Genomic DNA, 20,685 nt, shown 5'->3' on the forward strand with positions numbered 1-20,685 from the left:
GTCCCATTACTACTAGTTTGATGGTTGTACCATCAATTGTCCCATTACTACTAGTTTGATGGTTGTACCCATCAATTGTCCCATTACTACTAGTTTGATGGTTGTACCCATCAATTGTCCCATTACTACTAGTTTGATGGTTGTACCTATCAATTGTCCCATTACTACTAGTTTGATGGTTGTACCTATCAATTGTCCCATTACTATTAGTTTGATGGTTGTACCTATCAATTGTCCCATTACTACTAGTTTGATGGTTGTACCATCAATTGTCCCACTACTACTACTACTACTACTACTACTACTACTACTACTACTACTACTACTACTACTACTACTACTACTAGTTGGATGGTTGTACCCATCAATTGTCCCATTACTACTACTAGTTGGATGGTTGTACCCATCAATTGTCCCATTACTACTACTAGTTTGATGGTTGTACCATCAATTGTCCCACTACTACTACTACTACTACTACTACTACTACTACTACTACTACTACTACTACTACTACTACTACTACTACTACTACTAGTTGGATGGTTGTACCCATCAATTGTCCCATTACTACTACTAGTTGGATGGTTGTACCCATCAATTGTCCCATTACTACTACTAGTTTGATGGTTGTACCATCAATTGTCCCATTACTACTAGTTTGATGGTTGTACCCATCAATTGTCCCATTACTACTAGTTTGATGGTTGTACCATCAATTGTCCCATTACTACTAGTTTGATGGTTGTACCTATCAATTGTCCCATTACTACTAGTTTGATGGTTGTACCTATCAATTGTCCCATTACTACTAGTTTGATGGTTGTACCCATCAATTGTCCCATTACTACTAGTTTGATGGTTGTACCCATCAATTGTCCCATTACTACTAGTTTGATGGTTGTACCCATCAATTGTCCCATTACTACTAGTTGGATGGTTGTACCTATCAATTGTCCCATTACTACTACTACTACTACTACTACTACTACTACTACTACTACTACTACTACTACTAGTTGGATGGTTGTACCCATCAATTGTCCCATTACTATTAGTTGGATGGTTGTACCCATCAATTGTCCCATTACTACTAGTTTGATGGTTGTACCATCAATTGTCCCATTACTATTAGTTGGATGGTTGTACCTATCAATTGTCCCATTACTACTAGTTTGATGGTTGTACCCATCAATTGTCCCATTACTACTACTAGTTGGATGGTTGTACCCATCAATTGTCCCATTACTATTAGTTGGATGGTTGTACCCATCAATTGTCCCATTACTACTACTAGTTGGATGGTTGTACCATCAATTGTCCCATTACTACTAGTTTGATGGTTGTACCCATCAATTGTCCCATTACTATTAGTTGGATGGTTGTACCCATCAATTGTCCCATTACTACTACTAGTTGGATGGTTGTACCCATCAATTGTCCCATTACTATTAGTTGGATGGTTGTACCCATCAATTGTCCCATTACTACTACTAGTTGGATGGTTGTACCATCAATTGTCCCATTACTACTAGTTTGATGGTTGTACCATCAATTGTCCCACCACTACTACTACTACTACTACTACTACTACTACTACTACTACTACTAGTTGGATGGTTGTACCCATCAATTGTCCCATTACTACTACTAGTTGGATGGTTGTACCCATCAATTGTCCCATTACTATTAGTTTGATGGTTGTACCATCAATTGTCCCACTACTACTACTACTACTACTACTACTACTACTACTACTACTACTAGTTGGATGGTTGTACCCATCAATTGTCCCATTACTACTACTAGTTGGATGGTTGTACCCATCAATTGTCCCATTACTACTACTACTGTAGTATGATGGTTGTACCCATCAATTGTCCCATTAAGAATCACCCATATTAGCAGTCTTATTTAATTTCGAACATTTTAAAATGTACTAAAAGGGCCTGCCGAGTGGTGGGCGGGCTAAGGCGATGCAGTGCTTGTGGCGTCACTACAGACCCGGGTTAGCTCCCAGGCTGTGTCACAACCGTCCGTGACCGGGAGGCCCATAGGGCGGCGCACAATTGGCCCAATGTCGTCTAGGTTAGGGGGAGGATTTGGCCCGGGGGGGCTTTACTTGGCCCATCGTGCTCTTGCAACTCTTTGTGGCGGGCTGGGCTCCTGCAGGATGACCTCGGTTGTCAGTTGAACAGTGTTTCCTCCAACACATTGGTGCAGCTGGCTTCCGGGTTAAGAGGTGTGGTCTGGCGGGTCATGTTTCGGAGAACATATGATTCGACCTTCACCTCTCCTGAGCCCATTGGGAATTTGAAGCGATGAGACAAGATCAAAAAAAGGAGTAAATTATTATTATTGAAACATGTATTAACAGCATTGGGCTACTTTTTGCACTGTGAAGCATTCCAATCCTCTCCCATTTTGCCATTTGTCACATTTGTTTCCCTTGTACATCCAGTCCAACAAATCCATAGACTAGGCATCACTTTCCCCCAACAGATGCACTAAGGCATATATGTCAGAGTCAAGGCCCGCGGGCCACATCCGGCCCGCGAGAAGGTTTTTTACGGCCCCTGGGATGATCTTGATTTATTATTAGAACCGGCCCGCAGACCGCAGCAAGCCGGCAGCCCGCAGATCTTTTACACGCACCAATACTACATTTCCCACAATGCAACGGTGACGCACCGAGCAGTAGGCTGCTGTGTAAATGAGATGGAGCTGCCTTGGGAAAAACTCGTGGGTTTGACAACCGACGGAGCACCTGCGATGTGTGGACACAGGAGCGGACTGGTGGCGAAGATACGGGAAAAGATGCAAGAGGAAAACGCGACAGGTGAGCTGACAGCTTATCATTGTATCATACACCAGGAAGCGTTGTGCGGTAAAGCCTTGAAAATGGAGCATGTAATGAGCATCATCACGCGCACAGTTAACTTTATCAGAGCCAAAGGTTTGAATCACCGCCAGTTCAAGGCATTTCTGACGGAGTTAGAAACGGAGCATGGTGATTTGCCTTATCACACAGAGGTGCGATGGCTAAGCCAGGGAAAGGTGCTTCAAAGATGTTTCGAGCTTCGTGAGGAGATTTGTCTGTTCTTGGACAGCAAAGGGAAAGACACAACACAACTCCGAGACGAAATGTTTCTGTGTGAAATGGCTTTTCTGTGTGACATTACGAGTCATCTGAATGCAATGAACTTGCAGCTGCAGGGTCGGGATCATGTCATCTCTGATATGTACAGTACAGTGAAGGCATTTAAAACCAAACTGACTCTGTGGGAGACGCAGATGCGGAAAGAAAATTTGAGCCACTTTCCCAGCTGCCAGACCATGAAAGAGAAGCTCTCTACCAGTGCGTTCCCGAGCGCACAGTTGGCTGATAAAATAGGTATGCTTGCCGCTGACTTTCGACGCCGATTTGCTGACTTTGAAGCACAAAAAAGCAGGTTGGAACTGCTCGGTAACCCATTTGCTGTTGACGTGGAAAGCTCACCACCAAACCTCCAAATGGAGTTGATTGACCTCCAATGCAATGATGCACTGAGGGCAAAATATGCGGCAGTGGGTGCTGCGGAGTTCGCCCGTTTCCTCCCCGACACAATGCCCCAGCTGCGCATCCAGGCTGCTCAAACGTTGTCTATGTTTGGCAGCACATACCTGTGTGAACAACTGTTTTCTTTGATGAACCTGAACAAAACATCACACAGAAGTCGACTTACTGCTGAACACCTCCACTCAATTCTGAGGATTTCCTCAGCTCAGAGCCTTACCCCGAACATTGATGAACTTGTGGAAAAGATGGGACACCACCAAGTATCACCCTCAACCTCAAACAAGTGAACATTACTGTGCAATCACATATTTAGAGTTTTTACTCAGTTCAAGTTTAAAAGTTAAAGTTTAATATTTGTTTTCACTGCATGTTACTTCTCCTTAAACAAAGTGTTGTTTTTGATTAATAGATTTTTGCACTTTATTTTATTGTATTTCAATCCAATTATATTTTAAAAATATTTCAGTTGAGTGGATGATAGAAAATTGCTATTATTGTTTTTTTCTTTGAAGTAAATTTAGCCCACTTTTGCTAAAATAGAAAATATAGGCTACTGATGGTGCCTTGAATACCGGTTTCTTTCATTTAATGTTCATGTTATGGGGATTTTTATATAAAGGAAATTTGTCTTTTGTGTCTGTTGAAAATTAAAGATTACTGACAGAGCCATAAGAAAATATTGCTTTATTTATCTGATCATATTGGAATATATTTGTTAGGTTTTCAGTAGGTTCAATTAGGTTCACTAGACTATATGCGTCATTTAAAAATTTTTCAATGAACATTCGAACAGTCCGGCCCTCGGCTTGTAGCTAAATTTTTTATTTGGCCCTCCGTCCATTTGACTTTGACACCCCTGCACTAAGGTATGACCAGGACTAGGGTATTCTGTCAGAGGTAGGGAGGGAGCGGGTGACTAATTTAACATAGGTTTGATACATGCTCTGTGTGTGCTGTAAGGGCAGCGTGAAGGCCTGAATCTCCTCTCCCCTGGGAGCCAATTAGAAGGCAGGGACGGCAATGGGATGTCAGTCAGAGGAGGATCATTCTGTAAGGTTCTGTCCAGTTACACAGCATTTGTCCAAGCACACTGTGAGCCGTGTCCATGGAGTTTCTCATTAGTCATGACCGGACACTGCTTGTGTCGCTAATGTCACCTTATTCCCTATATAGTACACTACCGTTGACATGGGTCCCTAGGGCTCTGATCAGAAGAGGTGCACTATGTAGGGAACGGGGTGCCATTTGGGATGAGACTACTGCCTGGACGAGGGCTCTTTGCGGAGATTTGCCATTACAGCCTGTCTCTGCTATAGCTAAAGCTCTTCTGTCTATCTAAGCTTCTGCTCTGTTAGCAAGAGGGCTATGAATTTGTTCCGGTAGGATGTTTCTCTGTTTGATTTGACAAGGAGATTTGTCACATTCTGACAGTTTTGTCAGCATTAATCTATTCTGAAATGAGTACTACACCTAAGGGGATCCCTCATTGTATCTCATGTTCCCATTATTCAATCCCCTCAGATCTACAGGAGTGACTAGGGAGTAGGGGATGTACTAGGGGTTGATTTAGGAGTTTTGCACTAGCATCCCTCAACACTTCTATAGCAGATCCAGACCCCTGAGACTATTCTGTAGTCACTAGCATCCCTCAACACTTCTATAGCAGATCCAGCGCTCTGAGACTATTCTGTAGTCACTAGCATCCCTCAACACTTCTATAGCAGATCCAGCCCTCTGAGACTATTCTGTAGTCACTAGCATCCCTCAACACTTCTATAGCAGATCCAGCCCTCTGAGACTATTCTGTAGTCACTAGCATCCCTCAACACTTCTATAACAGATCCAGCCCTCTAAGACTTTCGGTAGTGCCATGCCCTGTCAGTAATGCTTCTCTTCTGTGCTCTCTCTGATTTAGAGGGGTTGGGTAAAATGCTGAAGACACATTTCAGTTGAAGGCATTCTGTTGTACAACTGACTAGGTATCCCCCTTTCCTCTGTTTGAGCTGGGTCCCAGATTGCGTAAGGAGGAAGGAACGTAGCTGTAGCTCTCTCTGCTGACGTAAGTCTGCCTTTTCTGGGTTGTCTTCTCTACAGAGGAAAAACACAACTGGGATTCCTAGGAAACACTGACACTATGGAACGTCATTCTGTGAAATTAACCTCACTTCCTATTATTCTGAACTTTGACTAGGCCAATAGAACACTTGGCTACAAGGGGGAAACGGTATTGTCTCTGTTCTCTACTCTACTACAGGGCTTGTGCTGATGCCTCATTCTGTTCTGAAGAAGATATCATCTCTGTATGGAAGGTGACTCATTTAGCGACTGCAAAAACAGCTTTTACTTTTCTCTGGAAAGTCCCTAAGCCAAGCATTCCAGTACCACATTAATTGATTGAAACATTGTGACAGTAATCTTAGTATGAGTCACAGTGGCAGTACACTGAGTGTGAGTGTTTTTTACTGTCTTTAGCTGCTGTGTGTCAGATGTCAATGATGCATTAGCACAGCAGTGTGAGTGACTGGCTGTGTCTTGTCCTGACTCCGAGTCATCCAGTCATGAGGCAGGGAGGAGCACTCCAATCATGTGCTACTTGGTAATTGATGTCATCAACAAAAGATTCTAAAGAAGAGACCGTTCTGTTCTCTTAAAACAATATCAGAGTTCTGACCTACATTGCCTAATAAGTAAGTAGCCTTACATGAGCCTTGGCTTTTGAGAGTCGTAACGGCTCATAGGAGCAGGAGCCTATCTCCTGTTTCTGTAGTGAGGCAGCTTGATGTACTAGTACACTTCCTGGACAGGACACTAGTCTATCTCCTGTTTCTGTAGTGAGGCAGCTTGATGTACCAGTACACTTCCTGGACAGGACACTAGTCTATCTCCTGTTTCTGTAGTGAGGCAGCTTGATGTACCAGTACACTTCCTGGACAGGACACTAGTCTATCTCCTGTTTCTGTAGTGAGGCAGCTTGATGTACCAGTACACTTCCTGGACAGGACACTAGTCTATCTCCTGTTTCTGTAGTGAGGCAGCTTGATGTACTAGTACACTTCCTGGACAGGACACTAGTCTATCTCCTGTTTCTGTAGTGAGGCAGCTTGATGTACCAGTACACTTCCTGGACAGGACACTAGTCTATCTCCTGTTTCTGTAGTGAGGCAGCTTGATATACCAGTACACTTCCTGGACAGGACACTAGTCTATCTCCTGTTTCTGTAGTGAGGCAGCTTGATGTACTAGTACACTTCCTGGACAGGACACTAGTCTATCTCCTGTTTCTGTAGTGAGGCAGCTTGATGTACCAGTACACTTCCTGGACAGGACACTAGTCTATCTCCTGTTTCTGTAGTGAGGCAGCTTGATGTACCAGTACACTTCCTGGACAGGACACTAGTCTATCTCCTGTTTCTGTAGTGAGGCAGCTTGATGTACCAGTACACCTCCTGGACAGGACACTAGTCTATCTCCTGTTTCTGTAGTGAGGCAGCTTGATATACCAGTACACTTCCTGGACAGGACACTAGTCTATCTCCTGTTTCTGTAGTGAGGCAGCTTGATGTACCAGTACACCTCCTGGACAGGACACTAGTCTATCTCCTGTTTCTGTAGTGAGGCAGCTTGATATACCAGTACACTTCCTGGACAGGACACTAGTCTATCTCCTGTTTCTGTAGTGAGGCAGCTTGATATACCAGTACACTTCCTGGACAGGACACTAGTCTAGTACAGGGCCGAACCACCAATCTATCTCCTTAATGCTGAGGGCCAAGGAGAGATGCGTTGGGTCCCAGTCTTTGATATGACTCGGTGGGGGCTGGAACTCCCAACCTTCTAATCTCAGGGCGGACACGCTAACCACTGAGTGGGTGAAAAGAGGTCTTAACATTGACTTCTCAAGTCATCTTATGTAGTTTACATGGACGCTTAGATGAGCGTTGTCGAGGTGGAGCCCTCAAAAGGTCTTATGTAGTTTACATGGAAGCTTAGATGAGCGTTGTCGAGGTGGAGCCCTCAAAAGGTCTTATGTAGTTTACATGGAAGCTTAGATGAGCGTTGTCGAGGTGGAGCCCTCAAAAGGTCTTATGTAGTTTACATGGAAGCTTAGATGAGCGTTGTCGAGGTGGAGCCCTCAAAAGGTCTTATGTAGCATCTCCTCTCCCGATGAAGAGGAATAGCAACTGTCTATGGTAGGGAGGGAGGGACACTGTCCTCCAAAATATATTTGCTTTGGTTTGGGAGAACGTTCCCATTCTGTCCTGTAGTGTAAGTTGCATAACCTGTGTGAACTTTGCTGTTGACTGTGATTTGGTCTGTTCCATCATCAACAGTCTGTTTGATAGTTCCCTATATGGATATAACCTAGAATATGCAGGAAGGGCTAGTACAGATCTTGGGCTCCAGTGGTATTGCAGTGGAGGGCTTTATAATGGAGACATATGTAAGGGAATTGTAGGCTTTGACTTTATTCCAGGATAATCTGAGGCCTGTATAACAACTTTTACCCATGCCTAATGCATGTGCAGACCCTCACGCACTTCAACCACACTTGTCTGGTCCACTTTACTTATTTGAGTCCACATGGCAGTCAAATGTGTTACTGAAGTAGCTAGCCTACATGAGTCTTTACAAGGTTAAAGAAGGATTCAGTCTGACTTTTCACTGTGTCACACAGCCAGGCCTGGTGCTGATAGTGATGGTGAGGACTGAGGATGTTCCTTCCCTCATTGTTCCACTACTCACGTCCCACAGACGTGTGATGTGACAGACGGACGCCTTCCTCCGTCTGCTGTAATTACAGAGGGGAGAAGGACGTTCTCCTCCTCCGCAGTCTCTACCGACTCCACTGCCATGTTTAATCTGGCAGAGTTATCAGCTCTAGCTAGCTAAGCCCAGAGCAGAGCCAGAAGCCCTGTGGATGTACCTTCCTTGGCTCGAGGGGAGAGCTAGGCAGTCGGTTGCAGGCGCGACTCGTCTACAAGTGTCAGGCTATCACAGATAAGTCTCGGGTAAACCCTGAGGAGATTGCTACTGAATCCCCATACTCTCCATTCATCTCCTTCTGCCAGAAACACTTTGCAGAAGGACAAGTAAAGGCCAATGACAGTTTAAAGCAATCAAATTGTAACTCATAAGATATGTTCACCTTACTGAGTCTTATCAGTAATAGAAGTACGTGACTTAACTTTTGTTCCTTCAGTTTGACTTTTCCCAGACAGGCTGTTGTTTTTGTTTTTTGAGCTAGTTATCTGTTGTCCATTTCCTCTGGAGTCTTTGAAGCAGGGGTTTCTGGGTCAGAGGAGTGGCTGTGCTGTAATGATGCGTGATGCCCATTACAATGCCACCCACAGACTACACTAAAGCCTCTCCCTCCTCCCTCCTTTTTCCTGCTTCCAGCCTCTCCCTTCCAGACCCAGTTCAACAGAAAATTCAAATCTGTTCAGGTAGTAACTCCCTATTCCATACAAATGTCTCCCTGCTGAGCACTGCTCTGATCGCAGCCCTGCTCTCTCTCTTAACCCTACACACCAAGAACCCTGTGTTCTCTGTACAGTGTTTGATGCTAAATGGGACTGAGCTTAACTCCCCTCCTACAGACACTCAAGGGCAGTCAGATTCTGCGTTATCTCCGATGCTTTAGAGATGCTTTTAACTTTCTAACAAATAAAGCAAATGCGGCCGTGTCAGAGGAATTTCACAGAGAGAAAGTTTAAAAGCAGAGAGAAAAGCCAGACCTAAAAAAAATAACTACATGGAGAGATTCTGTCAGACTGCAAAGCTCCACTCTGTTTAAAAATATATATATATATAAAAAAAAAACAATGTATGTGTTTTTTTAAAGGCTGTCTTATAAAATCCCTTTTTCCACCCTGTTTTGGTTATTGTGGTCAGTTTTGTTGAGGTTACGTCTAAGCATAATAGGTCACAGAATGAGCTTGGTCCTTTGTTCTGAAGACGTGCCACGTCTGTGCTTAGGTTCAGTGACCACACCTGCACTTGGTCTGCTCATAGTTGGCTCCTCGCCCCACAGACACACGCCATCCATAATGTGAATAGCTCCCTTTTGCTAAAATGTTTTATGCAGTGTTGCTAACTGTAGGCTATAAACACCTCATTCATTTGTCCTGATGTGGAGGCTACAGTGCTGTATGCAGGGTATGGCTGGGACTAGAAGTTGTTGTCCTCTATCTATTCCCAGTTTATGTAGCCTATTCGGATTCAGGAAGTAAACTTGAATAACAATTAAATATGTGAAAAACTGCATTTATTTTCAATGACTTCTCAATAAACTGAGGAGTAGAAGCTTTTTCAATTTTTTTTCTCAATTTTTGAATTTTAAATTAAAATCACCATCTGAATTGACTGCTTTCATTTTCAATTGATCCCAGCCCTGCTATTCATTTGCTTAGTCATTTGTCTTCTGACAAAATGGCCTTCAGAATGGTCTGTGTTGTGATTTCATCTGTCACTCGGGCGTTTCACGGACTCTTTTGTCCCGGCAGAACAGAGGCAGCAGTAGTTTGACTGGCACCACATTCAGACTAGAGTACAATTACCAGGATATGTCAAGGCAGTTATCTTCTCACTGACAGCTAAATGAAAGCTTTAGATTTAGACATTTAACTGTTCTCTTTGCTAAGAATATATCATTATTCCATATACATGTTGGCCTAATGTAATTATGTAACAAGACATATCATGCATAGGCTATATTTTATTAAATCTAGATCCACTTTCCCTATATGGCCCAAAGTGCTACATTAACAGAATACCAGGTATTATTTGTCATGTAATGATTTTTTTCTCTAAAAAAAGTAGTTGGCTGTGGCACACAGTATGGGACCTGTAGTAGAGATAATAGTAGGGGGGTACCTCCGTTCGTTGGCCTGGCTACATAGAAATGGAATCACTAGAATGGGAAGAGGTTCTATGTCCGTTCTAATGATTCCATTTCTTTGATAGGCTACTGTCCTCTGGGACTCGCCCTGTCATAACCCTTTAATAACTCCACTGTGTTGAACAGCCTCTGTCCTGTCATAACCCCTCATTAACTCCACTGTGTTGAACAGCTGTCATAACCCCTCATTAACTCCACTGTGTTGAATAGCCTCTGTCCTGTCATAACCCCTGTCGTGTCTTTGACTATGCCAGATTGATTGCTATGACATGCTATTCTATAAAATAATTTCTCCGTAATTAATATTACCTGATTGAACTAATCATGTAAATATTAATTAACTAGAGAGGGACACCACGAAAGAATATTTATAGAGCTGTTATCTTTCGAATAAACTCTTAAAGATTTAGGAATATTTTACATGCATAACAGTCACATTAATCGTCATTTTATTCAGTCTCATCTGAAAGTTGTAAGTCCTTGATTATCTGCAAGAATCCTGGCTAACAAGTTGAATCAGCAATACAAAATTGGGTTTAATTATTTATTTACTAAATACCTAACTAATCACACAGAATCACACATATACAATTAAATCATAACTTGATCACAAATTACGTCATATAGAAAAACGTCCCTGGCGGGCGTTATAGATATGACAGCTTGTTACACAAAGGGAAGGGGCGGGATTTTAGTGAAAGAGCGGGAGATTCGGAACAGGGCAAAAGCTGTGCTCTCGTAAATATAGTTTCTTATGCATTCTAAATTACCGCCCATTTGACAAGGAAAATGCAATACATATTTACTCTGAGCTGCGCTTCAGTAGGTTGGTGGTAGATGGAAGGCCGTATTGACAACCCGAGTCCTCTGTCCTTTGGAGAATGTCTCTGTTGGTCACGGGAGACGTTGTAGTAACGTTGTGGGTAGTAGACGGGATACTCGGACTGTCCTTCCTAACCTGCGTTTGTAGCAGCTGTTGCCAACTCAACGGCTAGGAGATATCACTTCTGTAGTGAATACGAGTTCATACCATTCACATCCAAAGCTCATGCTGATGTTGGCTTAGTTCTGTAGTTATTGTCTGAACCATCTTGACATCGGATCGTCATCCAAAATGTACCCGGAACAGGAAGTTACATTTTTGTCACTGGCTTTATATAGTGGAGGTAGAGGGGTGTGTCTGAAAAGTCTATTACCCAGGTCTCTTCACAGGGGCGGGCCCCTGGTTGAGCAGAAGCCAAATTTATGAAAACACAGATCTCTCATTTGGAAGGTAAAATTACATTTCACCTCTTCACAAACAATGTCATATTCAAACATTTGAATTAAACAACAATTCCATGTGAATCCGATACCTCTGACGTTTAGACTTTTCACAGTAGCGTTTATGTCATTCTATCATTGATGAGAATGTGTCAGAGGGCAACCGAACTGACATAATATACCTTAAGTACCACCGCATATGTTCAGTTGGTTGGATTATCAGAATATAGTTCATTTCCCCCAACTTCTGATGTTACCCAGAATCTCTATGTTAACCCATGGGTTTCCTTATGTCACATCAGTTATAGTGGGGGGAGAGAAAAAGGGGGAAAGAGGTATTTATGACTGTCGTAAACCTACCCCCAACCCAACGTCATGACACCCCTCATTAACTCCACTGTGTTGAACAGCCTCTGCCTATTAATAATAGTCTTGCTACTTTACTAGAAACTGCACAATATTAGCACAACTAGCGAGAATCGAGAGGCCACTTGTCTTTCAGACAGGACAGACCATGCCTCCTTGGAGGGTGTTTATGGATTCTAGGGACTTGTCCCAAAAGGTCAAACCCTGCCCATCTGACACACTATTCATTGCATGCTCCATCAAATCCTCAAAGTATTTGAAAAAGCACATTTTTCTATTTTGACCCTGGGTGTGCTTTCTACCTGCCTGTAGTATCCCTCCTCTCCTAGACATCCTAGTAACTGTAGAGCTGTCCCTCGCTGCTGCCATCCGGGGTTTGTTCTGTTCTTGAGGCTGAGTCTCCCTCCTTAATGGCCTCATAATCCCTATGTAGTGTACTACCTATGTGCCCTGGTCTAAAGTAGTGCAGTACATAGGGAAATGGGGTGTAATTTGGGCCCCAGCCTGCGTGTCCCAGCCACACAGAGCAGACGTACTCCACTCGCTCAACTTGATCAATGAGCCGCAGAGAGGGGGTGGTTTCAGTGAGCCGCAGAGAGGGGGTGGTTTCAGTGAGCCGCAGAGAGGGGGTGGTTTCAGTGAGCCGCAGAGAGGGGGTGGTTTCAGTGAGCCGCAGAGAGGGGGTGGTTTCAGTGAGCCGCAGAGAGGGGGTGGTTTCAGTGAGCCGCAGAGAGGGGTTGGTTTCAGTGAGCCGCAGAGAGGGGTTGGTTTCAGTGAGCCGCAGAGAGGGGTTGGTTTCAGTGAGCCGCAGAGAGGGGTTGGTTTCAGTGAGCCGCAGAGAGGGGGTGGTTTCAGTGAGCCGCAGAGGGGGGTTGGTTTCAGTGAGCCGCAGAGGGGGGTTGGTTTCAGTGAGCCGCAGAGGGGGGTTGGTTTCAGTGAGCCGCAGAGGGGGGTTGGTTTCAGTGAGCCGCAGAGGGGGGGTGGTTTCAGTGAGCCGCAGAGAGGGGTTGGTTTCAGTGAGCCTCAGAGAGGGGTTGGTTTCAGTGAGCCGCAGAGAGGGGGTTGGTTTCAGTGAGCCTCAGAGGGGGGTTGGTTTCAGTGAGCCGCAGAGAGGGGGTGGTTTCAGTGAGCCGCAGAGAGGGGTTGGTTTCAGTGAGCCTCAGAGAGGGGTTGGTTTCAGTGAGCCGCAGAGATGGGGTTGGTTTCAGTGAGCCGCAGAGAGGGGGTTGGTTTCAGTGAGCCGCAGAGGGGGGTTGGTTTCAGTGAGCCGCAGAGGGGGGTTGGTTTCAGTGAGCCGCAGAGAGGGGTTGGTTTCAGTGAGCCGCAGAGAGGGGTTGGTTTCAGTGAGCCGCAGAGAGGGGTGGTTTCCCACTGTGCATACTGCCATTTTATTTCTCCATCTTCATGGCTGCTGAGCCCAGACGCAGCACAGCCCCTCAGCATCACCATCCTCTCTTGTCCTTCAAGCCTATTTAGGTGCATCATGTGTTGGACGACTGGGTCTTGTCCCGAGGCCCAGTTCTCTGGTTTTAAACATTGATGTCTTTCTTACAGTAGAAAGTGGTTGTAACCCCCACGGGTGGGTTTAGCTGAGGTTGTAACCCCCACGGGTGGGTTTAGCTGAGGTTGTAACCCCCACGGGTGGGTTTAGCTGAGGTTGTAAACCCCACGGGTGGGTTTAGCTGAGGTTGTAAACCCCACGGGTGGGTTTAGCTGAGGTTGTAACCCCCACGGGTAGGTTTAGCTGAGGTTGTAACCCCCACGGGTAGGTTTAGCTGAGGTTGTAACCCCCACGGGTAGGTTTAGCTGAGGTTGTAACCCCCACGGGTAGGTTTAGCTGAGGTTGTAACCCCCATGGGTGGGTTTAGCTGAGGTTGTAAACACCACGGGTGGGTTTAGCTGAGGTTGTAAACACCACGGGTGGGTTTAGCTGAGGTTGTAAACCCCACGGGTGGGTTTAGCTGAGGTTGTAAACCCCACGGGTGGGTTTAGCTGAGGTTGTAACCCCCACGGGTGGGTTTAGCTGAGGTTGTAACACCCACGGGTGGGTTTAGCTGTGGTTGTTGCTGGCTGCTGATTTATGAGTCAGAGCCAGCTGGGGGAAACCGTAGTTTATACTCTTCTCTCTCTGCATATTCATCAGTCACGTGATGGTTAGATTCCTGCATGAACCCAAACAACTAGCAGTTCAGAGGAGGAATGGACTTAGATGGATGTACAATGTGTTTCAGTGTCTATAGGGTATGCCAAAACATTCAAGAGATGCTCAAAGTTGACCTATATTGCAGACCCCACCATACCATGAGACCTCCGTGTCTTCATCATTGGTAAAGATAAACGGTTGAGATTTTAAAAGCTTTACAAACAAGGTTGTCAAACTATTTTGTCCACGTTGGTTTGAGTGAGAAAGACACTGAGGAGAACCAATCAGTAAAAAAGCACATCCCCTTCATTTGTCAACGCATCGTGCCGACAACATCAAAATAGCCTTTCCAGACTCTGAAGACAGGAGGACTTGGAGTTTGGTGTCAGCCACACTAAGAATGGCCCTCTGGATTTGCCTGGAAACTTTGGTGTTGGCCAAGCTATATACCAGCTAGCTATGTGCGTTAGCTGACATGGGTCTCTCTCCTGAGATGAGCAAATATTCACTGTGTCAGCTCTGAGGCCTAGTCAGGTCCATGGAATGTGTTTTGCGTAACTCCAGGGAACATATTTTTTATGAGCAAACATAACCTTGGGGCTGGGCTGTGTCACAAATGGCACCCTATTCCCTTTTATAGTGGACTACTTTTGACCAGGACCAATAGGGATCTGGTCAAAAGTAGTGCACTATTTGGTGTATAGAGTGCTATTTGGGATTCAGCCTGGCTATTTCCTGAATGGGGTCGAGAGGAGCCTCTTCAATTATCAGTCAGCCTATTGGCTACCATTCTCTGTAGACAATGACACAGTGGTCACATCTATCAACTGTTGCTGTAAAAAAGTGATAAAAGCAAGTGCTGCCTGTTTCCTTGTGGTATGATGAATTGGTGTATAATTTCCTTGTCTAGGCATTTGGAGGTTCATAATAAATAGTAATATGTGCTAGACTCTTGGACTGAGCTGTGATTTAGATTCCTCTAGTATCGGACCGAATGACATTTTCAGAGCCAGTCGGTTCTCACTTAGTAATGGCACTGAATCATCCAGAAAACCATACAAGGGTGATGTACAGCACGTACATAACTTTAGAAACCTGGTTCTGGGCAAAAAAGACATGTACTGTAGATGAAGTATGAGATATGAGCCTTGTATGCAAATGAGTATCTTTAGATTTTTATTTATATATTTTTATGTCTTGCCTAATGTTTCCTCAGCTCCAACACCGAAGACCGGTGTGTTAAATTCACACCCCAAAACATCAACTTACAAAGTCTGAGTAGCAGCTGTGATGTGTTGAGTAGCCCACTACAGAACGCCTAGGTCAGCGTCCTCGACTCTGCTTTAAAATGTCACATTTTATTATGACATCTCAATATTGTGAATTAAAGCAGTGCAATCACAAGGTTATAAAGGACAGGAGCCATACACATTACTGTGAAAACAACTGCTGCTCTTAACTGTGGTGAAGTCGCGCTGCATATTCACAGGAAATGAAACCGGTCGGATTGTTGACCTCATTTCCTGTCTTTCGTTGGCCTGTATGAATCATTTTGTCTCGAGGTCCAGGATCTGGTTTCAGACACAGATGACTAACATCAAAATGTCTCTTTATGGTTCCCTTCAGCTCAATTTCTTATTGTGCCAATAATGCAGTCAGAGCTTGAATAAATAGGCCTCTGACCACTTAGTTGAGGAGCCACGAGTCATGACACATCAAGGCTGTAGTAGAACTTATACATGATAATGGATTGCATGTAGAGCTTCTCTTTAATCCCAGTGCTTTACATTGGATGGGAATTGCACACTACAACACTGCTGTAAAGTTGGGTACCACGTGGTATGAATGTGTGGAAATGGAAAAGCATTTGTTGTAGAATAAAAATGGAGCCCATGATGTGCCTCTCCATGATGTCTCTCCATTGTCTCCATGATGTCTCTCCATTGTCTCCATGATGTCTCTCCATTGTCTCCATGATGTCTCTCCATTGTCTTCATGATGTCTCTCCATTGTCTCCATGATGTCTCTCCATTGTCTCCATGATGTCTCTCCATTGTCTCCATGATGTCTCTCCATTGTCTCCATGATGTGTCTCTCCATTGTCTACATGATGTGCCCTGCCTGTGTGTGTTGGGCTGTCACCCATCAGCAGGCTGCAGATGCCCAGCGTTGAACCGACACAATGTGCAGCTGCATCACTACTGTGGGGGGGAAATCGTATTCACTGGCTGTCAGTTCCTGGGGGCCGCAACAAATAAAATGCTTACCAAACATAATGTAAATCACATTGCTACAAATCGGTAAGGATGGAGATGGAAACCTAGATCTAACCTCAGTATTTTATTTCAGAGCCTGAAGCTAATACTGGAAAGAGAATACATCTGTAATGAATTGTAGTAATCTGTTCAAGGTCTGTCAACTTTTAGTCTCCGTGTTTTATTATTTACATTTTTTATTATCAGAGTGCAAGAGAAGGAGACTGTGAAATCTCCTGATTTACTGTGTAGATACTATCTATTTTTAACCTATTTCTTTAACCTAAAACGTTCTTATCTTGCTCTGTTTGTAGTTGTTTATTTAACCTTAAACGTTATTCTCTGTTTGTAGTTGTCACACACTCTCCACATGCGCTACTGTTTCTTATTTATCCTGATTGCCTAGTCACTTTTACCCCTGCCTACATGTACATTTACATTTAAGTCATTTAGCAGACGCTCTTATCCAGAGCGACTTACAAATTGGTGCATTCACCTTATGATATCCAGTGGAACAACCACTTTACAATAGTGCATCTAACTCTTTTAAGGGGGGGGGGGGTAGAAGGATTACTTTATCCTATCCTAGGTATTCCTTAAAGAGGTGGGGTTTCAGGTGTCTCCGGAAGGTGGTGATTGACTCCGCTGACCTGGCGTCGTGAGGGAGTTTGTTCCACCATTGGGGTGCCAGAGCAGCGAACAGTTTTGACTGGGCTGAGCGGGAACTGTACTTCCTCAGAGGTAGGGAGGCGAGCAGGCCAGAGGTGGATGAACGCAGTGCCCTTGTTTGGGTGTAGGGCCTGATCAGAGCCTGAAGGTACGGAGGTGCCGTTCCCCTCACAGCTCCGTAGGCAAGCACCATGGTCTTGTAGCGGATGCGAGCTTCAACTGGAAGCCAGTGGAGAGAGCGGAGGAGCGGGGTGACGTGAGAGAACTTGGGAAAGTTGAACACCAGACGGGCTGCGGCGTTCTGGATGAGTTGTAGGGGTTTAATGGCACAGGCAGGGAGCCCAGCCAACAGCGAGTTGCAGTAATCCAGACGGGAGATGACAAATGCCTGGATTAGGACCTGCGCCGCTTCCTGCGTGAGGCAGGGTCGTACTCTGCGAATGTTGTAGAGCATGAACCTACAGGAACGGGTCACCGCCTTGATGTTAGTTGAGAACGACAGGGTGTTGTCCAGGATCACGCCAAGGTTCTTAGCACTCTGGGAGGAGGACACAATGGAGTTGTCAACCGTGATGGCGAGATCATGGAACGGGCAGTCCTTCCCCGGGAGGAAGAGCAGCTCCGTCTTGCCGAGGTTCAGCTTGAGGTGGTGATCCGTCATCCACACTGATATGTCTGCCAGACATGCAGAGATGCGATTCACCACCTGGTTATCAGAGGGGGGAAAGGAGAAGATTAATTGTGTGTCGTCTGCATAGCAATGATAGGAGAGACCATGTGAGGATATGACAGAGCCAAGTGACTTGGTGTATAGCGAGAATAGGAGAGGGCCTAGAACAGAGCCCTGGGGGACACCAGTGGTGAGAGCACGTGGTGCGGAGACAGATTCTCGCCACGCCACCTGGTAGGAGCGACCTGTCAGGTAGGACGCAATCCAAGCGTGGGCCGCGCCGGAGATGCCCAGCTCGGAGAGGGTGGAGAGGAGGATCTGATGGTTCACAGTATCAAAGGCAGCCGATAGGTCTAGAAGGATGAGAGCAGAGGAGAGAGAGTTAGCTTTAGCAGTGCGGAGCGCCTCCGTGACACAGAGAAGAGCAGTCTCAGTTGAATGACTAGTCTTGAAACCTGACTGATTTGGATCAAGAAGGTCATTCTGAGAGAGATAGCAGGAGAGCTGGCCAAGGACGGCACGTTCAAGAGTTTTGGAGAGAAAAGAAAGAAGGGATACTGGTCTGTAGTTGTTGACATCGGAGGGATCGAGTGTAGGTTTTTTCAGAAGGGGTGCAACTCTCGCTCTCTTGAAGACGGAAGGGACGTAGCCAGCGGTCAAGGATGAGTTGATGAGCGAGGTGAGGTAAGGGAGAAGGTCTCCGGAAATGGTCTGGAGAAGAGAGGAGGGGATAGGGTCAAGCGGGCAGGTTGTTGGGCGGCCGGCCGTCACAAGACGCGAGATTTCATCTGGAGAGAGAGGGGAGAAAGAGGTCAAAGCACAGGGTAGGGCAGTGTGAGCAGAACCAGCGGTGTCGTTTGACTTAGCAAACGAGGATCGGATGTCGTCGACCTTCTTTTCAAAATGGTTGACGAAGTCATCAGCAGAGAGGGAGGAGGGGGGAGGAGGGGGAGGAGGATTCAGGAGGGAGGAGAAGGTGGCAAAGAGCTTCCTAGGGTTAGAGGCAGATGCTTGGAATTTAGAGTGGTAGAAATTGGCTTTAGCAGCAGAGACAGAAGAGGAGAATGTAGAGAGGAGGGAGTGAAAGGATGCCAGGTCCGCAGGGAGGCGAGTTTTCCTCCATTTCCGCTCGGCTGCCCGGAGCCCTGTTCTGTGAGCTCGCAATGAGTCGTCGAGCCACGGAGCAGGAGGGGAGGACCGAGCCGGCCTGGAGGATAGGGGACATAGAGAGTCAAAGGATGCAGAAAGGGAGGAGAGGAGGGTTGAGGAGGCAGAATCAGGAGATAGGTTGGAGAAGGTTTGAGCAGAGGGAAGAGATGATAGGATGGAAGAGGAGAGAGTAGCGGGGGAGAGAGAGCGAAGGTTGGGACGGCGCGATACCATCCGAGTAGGGGCAGTGTGGGAAGTGTTGGATGAGAGCGAGAGGGAAAAGGATACAAGGTAGTGGTCGGAGACTTGGAGGGGAGTTGCAATGAGATTAGTGGAAGAACAGCATCTAGTAAAGATGAGGTCAAGCGTATTGCCTGCCTTGTGAGTAGGGGGGGAAGGTGAGAGGGTGAGGTCAAAAGAGGAGAGGAGTGGAAAGAAGGAGGCAGAGAGGAATGAGTCAAAGGTAGACGTGGGGAGGTTAAAGTCACCCAGAACTGTGAGAGGTGAGCCATCCTCAGGAAAGGAACTTATCAGGGCGTCAAGCTCATTGATGAACTCTCCAAGGGAACCTGGAGGGCGATAAATGATAAGGATGTTAAGCTTGAAAGGGCTGGTAACTGTGACAGCATGGAATTCAAAGGAGGCGATAGACAGATGGGTCAGGGGAGAAAGAGAGAATGTCCACTTGGGAGAGATGAGGATCCCAGTGCCACCACCCCGCTGACCAGAAGCTCTCGGGGTGTGCGAGAACACGTGGGCAGACGAGGAGAGAGCAGTAGGAGTAGCAGTGTTATCAGTGGTAATCCATGTTTCCGTCAGTGCCAAGAAGTCGAGGGACTGGAGGGAAGCATAGGCTGAGATGAACTCTGCCTTGTTGGCCGCAGATCGGCAGTTCCAGAGGCTGCCTGAGACCTGGAACTCCACGTGGGTCGTGCGCGCTGGGACCACCAGGTTAGAGTAGCAGCGGCCACGCGGTGTGAAGCGTTTGTATGGTCTGTGCAGAGAGGAGAGAACAGGGATAGACAGACACATAGTTGACAGGCTACAGAAGAGGCTACGCTAATGCAAAGGAGATTGGAATGACAAGTGGACTACACGTCTCGAATGTTCAGAAAGTTAAGCTTACGTTGCAAAAAATCTTATTGACTAAAATGATATAGTACTGCTGGCTGGTGAAATAGGCTAGCTAGCAGTGGCTGCGTTGTTGACTTTGTTTGAAAGTGTAGCTGGCTAGGTAACCTCTAACTGGCTAGGTAACCTCGACAATTACTCTAGACTACACAATTATCTTGGATACAAAGACGGCTATGTAGCCAGCTAAGATCAAACAAATCAAACTGTTGTACTGTAATGAAATGAAATGTAATACTACCTGTAATACTACCTGTGGAGCAAAGCGGAATGCAACTACTCGCTCCAAACCAAACCGGAAGTGCGTATCGTAGAGGGAGAGGCAATAGAAGTGTTGTTTCTTGTATTATTGTCTTTTGTGTCTTTAGAGGACTGCTTCACCTTAATGTCCCCTTTCCCTTTTCTTCTGTCCTTATTTTGTCCCACTTTGTCCCTTCTTCTCTTCTGCCAACTAGACACTCCTTGTTAGCTAGCTAGCTTCTTTCAGGAATGTCCCTAGCAACTGCCTAGCAACAGGTAAACAACTTAGCTAGCTAAGAAAACGGTATAATTTTATGAAAAATTGTTACTTTTTCAAAAGCC

The 20,685-nt window shown here is 45.6% G+C and overlaps 1 protein-coding gene across 3 annotated transcripts in view; it reads left to right on the plus strand.

Moving 5' to 3' along the window:
* LOC139573098 (carboxypeptidase Q-like) overlaps positions 1-20,685 on the plus strand; it is a 36,369-nt gene that overhangs the window by 3,215 nt on the left and 12,469 nt on the right. The gene's annotated exons all lie outside the window — the stretch shown is intronic.

This window comes from Salvelinus alpinus, chromosome 4 (assembly GCF_045679555.1).
Source record: "Salvelinus alpinus chromosome 4, SLU_Salpinus.1, whole genome shotgun sequence".
Classification (NCBI taxonomy): Eukaryota; Metazoa; Chordata; class Actinopteri; order Salmoniformes; family Salmonidae; genus Salvelinus; species Salvelinus alpinus.